Raw genomic sequence first — 5,696 nt, 5'->3', positions numbered from 1 at the left:
AGCAACGAAATATCCCACACGTGATGAGCCTAAATAGAGCGGCATTCCACATATTTACAGGGTGAATGTCCCCGTCTCCTTCCCTTCACAGCCCGAAGATGCTCCATTGAAAGCCTCCATTGACAGCGCCGGGAAGCTTTTCGAGCACATCTGTGCTATCTTTTAGCTGAAATGAGCGTTTTCTGGAAGTAAATGGGTCGTCTTCGACTTGTGCTTTCATCTATGGCTCACGGGAGTCTAATCTTGAAGGAGCCGTTCCTCTAAAACACAGCTGGCTATCAAGATTAAAAACAGAGCCGCTTTAAAAGGAAGGATGAATGCGCCGGCATGCCAACTGCCGCCAGTAAAATGGCGATGTTGAAAAAATATCATGGATGGATTACCCATTCTGAAGCTAGTAAATGACTAGACGTCTTTCCAAAACCAGATGAGGGATATTTTAATGCAATTTATATGAAGTAGGAAATTTTCTTGAAATAAATGAAAATAAAGAAATGCTGCAAGTGAAATTCATTAAAAATATATATTTAACTTGCCCACAGTAATAAAAAACTATGGAAACTGATGAACAATCACTGAAAATTAATAAAACGAAAACGTCTCCGGATCCCGATGAGAACGACCGCTGAGTGCTACTCCCTTATCGTCCGCAGACCGATTAACGTGGAGGCATTATCGTTCAATTCCTGGCCTAACGACTCACCTAACTCTCCAGTTCCACGGATAGTATTTTTGGAGCGATTGCCACCGGTCATCACCCCATCAGCGGCCTATTATTTCGTGTCGATCACCGGTCACTGCCACTATAGTTCAGTTATGTGCCGGCACGGTTCGCAGGGGATTGTGGTATCATCCTCCAGCCACTGCGGGACTGGTCCGGTCCAGGCTGGTCCGGTCCGGGCCGGGCCACTTTTAGTCCAGACACGGCCCGAGTATCGGTCAGAGCTCAGCGTCCACGTCTAGACGACTAATGGAGTGTAACGCGCCACTTCGATCGGCCGCTGCGGCATAACCACGAGTTTAAAAACGACCACCGGCGGTGCACTAACTTTGGATGGTGGAAGTATATCAAACGCATGCGAAATGGCACCACTAAACAGCGTCCGAGAAATGTGGCAAATTTTGATAAATAGCTACATATTTCCTCATTCATTAACCCGCGACCGCCTGGGGGGGGGGGTCGGATCCGACCCCCCCCTCCGTTTTTCTTGAATAACTCATGAACCACCTTCGCTATCTACTTGAAACTTGGCATACCTTCTCCCCCATCAATTTGACGTCTCCTGTGCAATTTTTAAGAAAAAAATTCCAATTTTTTTTTAGATATATCGATTTTAGTGATGTAACTACATGGCGTTTTTAGTAAAAAAATGGTAAATGTTTAAAAAATCGCCAAAAATCAGGGTTTAAAGCAAATTGCAAATTAAGGACATGAAAAGACGCAGCTCAACGAGTTCTTTAAAATGGCTATCTCGGATTTTCCATAAAATGCGTTTTTCACCCCTAAAAATTCAAAAAATATATTTTTTGGAAAACAGCTAATAAAATCCAAAATTTTAGGAATTTCCAAAAAAACGGACTATATGTTGTAGAGCTCTATTAGAACATTAGATGCTCCAAATTTCAACTTTCTATCTTGATTTTTGACCCCAAATTGTAAAAAATAGCTCCAACATGTATAGGGCATGGTGACGTCATAAGCATTTTCGTGAATTAGAGGTACTTCTGAACATTGCATGTGAAAACAAATGGCACCACTAGATTCCTGGGACAAAGCTCGTCTAGAAAAATGCATTTTTATGTCAAAAATAAAAAGTTGAAAAATTGACCTTTTTTCTCAGCCCTCGTATAGTATAAACGATTTTTTATGCTTTCAATGCACACTTATCACCAGCACAGTGACTTGGGGTCACATATAACCATTACCATCGGATTCGGCGTGAAAAATAAGCCATAAAACATGTGTCGCACGCCCATGTAGCAGAAATTGAAAACCGTGACCTTTCGTGACCTGACCTGACCTTGACCCGTACTTAGTATGACCCCTATACACACATGGTACCTTCACTAGGCCTTTGAGGTCATTTTTGGTGAGTTTCGAGCAGCAGCTATCGATTCCGCTGTCCGTAAGCCTAATCATGCAAAACCCCTGAATTTGACCTTTGACCTGACCTTGACCCGGAAGTTGACCTCAATCTTAAAATCTTAAGAGTGCTTTGGGAAGGTCTCGTAGAGACCTTTCGAACGCCGCCTCGCGGGGCTCGATACGACCATTGGTTCTCGAGATAACAGGGGGGGGGGTCGGATCCGACCCCCCCCCCCCCCGGCTGTCGTGGGTACGGAAATAGCCCAGGCGGTGCCGGGTTAAGCACAAGAAATGGGTCATAATGTATAACTCGTGTCTAAATATATCTCAGATCCGGATATTCAAAGCCGCCAGAGACGTTTCAACATATGCACTGTTCAGCATATGTATGGAAAATGACCTGCAGTGGCTTATCTGTCGTTGTAAGGTGTCCATGTATCGTGGAAAAATTAGATTACATTGACGTCTGCAACGCTAAAATGACACGTTGGCGACGGGTGTGTCCTATGAATATGCATACAGACATGAAACGTGACACTGACGTCCAATTTGAAATGTCAATACTCTCTAATTTGACTTATAATTTGTCTTCACAATTTAGCCTTACATGCGAGGCTTAATAAAGAAGGACTGGCTTACTTCGTATTTCAAACGAATTAACCCAAATACAATGTGGTTACGGAGCGAGCGAAGCGAGCGGAGTCTTACGTAGAATAACGGAAATTTCTGAGTATGAGCGGCCGGCCGGCCGGCCGTGGTCACGCTTTTACGAGGCTTATATCTCAGCAACCACTTGACCGATTTACATGCGGTAATTTTTGTGGGGTAGCTTCATTCCTTCTACCAAGTATTGGACTATTCCCGATGCATGTGGGTGACCCCTTATGCACGTGCCACGTGCAAAACGAAGAGGTGTCACTTTTGTAATTGTTGCAATATCTCGGTAACTACTTGGCCGATTGCGCTGAAAGTTGGCATGTAGGTAGGCACCCACTAGGCACTGCATATCCATGTGCCAGAGTTGGGGTGCTGCTGCACGTGCGCACGTGCAGGGGTCGTTTCCAGATCTCGAGAACGGCTCGACCGATGGCGCTCAAATTTGGTACATGGTTAGGGACCGGTTAGTAGGGTGCCGTGCAAAAGTCAGTTGGGACCCATTTTGCACGTGCGCACGTGCAGGGTGCCGCTTCCAGATCTCGAGAACGGCTGGGCCGATTGTGCTCAAATTTGGCACATCGCTAGAGACCGGTTAGTAGGGTGCCGTGCACAAGTCAGCTGGAGGTACCCCCTCGAAATTTCGCACGTGCAAGGCTCACCCTCTCGCTCGCTCCGTTAGTCGCCCCAAAAGGCGCTATACTGGTCGTAACATGACTGACCATCATTCCTGCCTTCAAACAAAAGTTACAATAAAAGCCCTACTTAGAGAAACTTCAGCTTTACCAAGCCTATAAGAACTGCAAGGTTCAATCTTTGTATCTCTCTCTCTCTCTCTCTCTCTCTCTCTCTCTCTCTCTCTCTCTCTCTCTCTCTCTCTCTCTCTCTCTCTCTCTCTCTCTCTCTCTCTCTCTCTCTCTCTCTCTCTCTCTCTCTCTCTCTCTCTCTCTCTCTCGCCCTACAAGCACTCGTAGTAAGCTTTTAAGTTGTCGTTGATGAGCCTGCTCTACTGCAGCTACACCCCATCGACAGTCATAAGCCGAATAACTCGGTTCGTGCAGGGTTACAGTCGCAACTAGCAAGTACCGCGCGACAACACTCGATTCACGGAGGGGTACAGTAGAGGGAGAGAGAACAAGGGCGGCGCCACCGTGGGGGCAGTGGGGGCAGACTGCCCCCACTGGCAGGAGGCCGTGGGGGCAAGACTATGTTTTTGCCCCCACAAAATTTGGCTGATGTTGAAAAGGGAACGGAAGACCAGTGCAACATTCATGATAAGCGGTTATAATAGTACGCCTGTTTTTGACGGTCCCCGTATCAAGTGCATCAGCAAAACGTTCGTTCTCGGACCGTCTGTCGCATATCTCCTACTCCCACTCATTCTCCTACTCATGTTCATTCACCGTGATTGACTCCCGACAAATCATCGGCGTCACTTGCTGACTGTGTGTCCAGTTAGCGATGGACATTGGGTACAGACTGGTTGGCCTCAATCACCCTTAATCGTCGAGAATGGTCACGTGCTGACTAAATACCAAGACGTACCCGTATCGGAGACCTCTATGTTGCGGCGTTAGCCGTCTCTGTAGGAAGCGGGCTCTCTAGCAAAAGCTATTTTGTCTACAGAAATTAGTTACTGTGGAGCATATTGCTACCAGCCATGGCAACCACGTAAGCTCAGTTACGAACCAATTCCAGCGTGCCTTTAAGCAAGAGAGCCTATAAACGTAACATTTAGGTGAAAACGAACTTATGGGACACCCATCTCACGTGCTTTCAAGCATTTTTGGGATGTTTCGGTTGGTTTCAGGTTCAGTCCGAGCTCAGTCTGGGTTTCGGTGGTTTTGCCCGGTGTGTGCCCTCAGCTCCGTTCATCCAATTCTGGCCCAAGGCAACGCAAGAGCGCTGCCGGCATCTAGTACCTAATTAAGACATGTTTTCCCATCATTTAAATGAATGCTTAGAGCAAAATGGATGCCAGAATCGTGATCAGTGGCTACGAAATCATCACAAAGGACTTTTCATGTGTCAAAGTCAACCAAAGGTCATTCGAGGTCACATGAGTACCATAATAATTTTGAATGGCAACATCTAGGGGCAAGTTGCTCATGGATTTTGCAGATTGGCGTATCAGACAACAGTCGGGTCACCTCAAGCTTGCCCCCACTGGCGAAAATTCGTGGCGCCGCCACTGAGAGAGAAAGAGAGAGAAAGAGAGAGAGAGAGAGAAAGAGGGAGAGAGGGAGAGAGGGAGAGAGAGAGAGAGAGAAAGTGAGAGATCTTAGAAATATTGCTTGCGCCTTTTGCTCAGGCATGTTTGTTTGATAATTTATCAATTGCAAATATGCCAAAAAGTAACGTGCCGTTCATTAAACTTGGCGCACCAACATACCAAGACATTGTTCAAAATCTTCTATCCACAAGGCGGTCCGTGACCAGGTTTTCAGAGTCTCGGCGAAATTGGCCGCAATTCCGTGGAGCGCTGACACCTGAGAGGCTCTCTGTCGCTCGGAGCTGTCCGGGGCGACAGTCCGGTCCACGGGAGAAGTCTCCGCTGACCGCCCACACGCGGTGGTCAGCGACGGCCGCCACCACGCAGACCAGCCCCGCCAACATCCATTCGTCTTTGGCCGGCGATATTGCGTTCGTGTCAGCTGCGTCGGCAGTTCCGCACTCTCAGATCGTAGTTTGGTGCGCGCTCTCCCTCCCCAGCGGTCACGATATCGATATGTTCTGTCGAGCTGTGGAGGGGGAGCGGCAGAAAGTGTGGCATTTGGTTTGTGGCATGGTTTGTTTGGTCTAGTTTTCAAGTGCTGACAGTACATGAAATAAAGAAGCATCATTGCACCATGAAAATGTTCGTTTAAGAAGGCACATCGCCTCAAGTCTGGCAAAGTAGAACAAATAGTTCATAATTTCGAGATTTATTTCTGCTTCGGTGCTGCAGACAGTGGAT

Source organism: Amphibalanus amphitrite, unplaced genomic scaffold, assembly GCF_019059575.1.
Source record: "Amphibalanus amphitrite isolate SeventyFive unplaced genomic scaffold, NRLGWU_Aamphi_draft 000489F_arrow, whole genome shotgun sequence".
Taxonomy (NCBI): domain Eukaryota; kingdom Metazoa; phylum Arthropoda; class Thecostraca; order Balanomorpha; family Balanidae; genus Amphibalanus; species Amphibalanus amphitrite.
The sequence above is the reverse complement of the archived record's forward strand: the minus strand, read 5'-3'. Positions refer to the sequence as shown.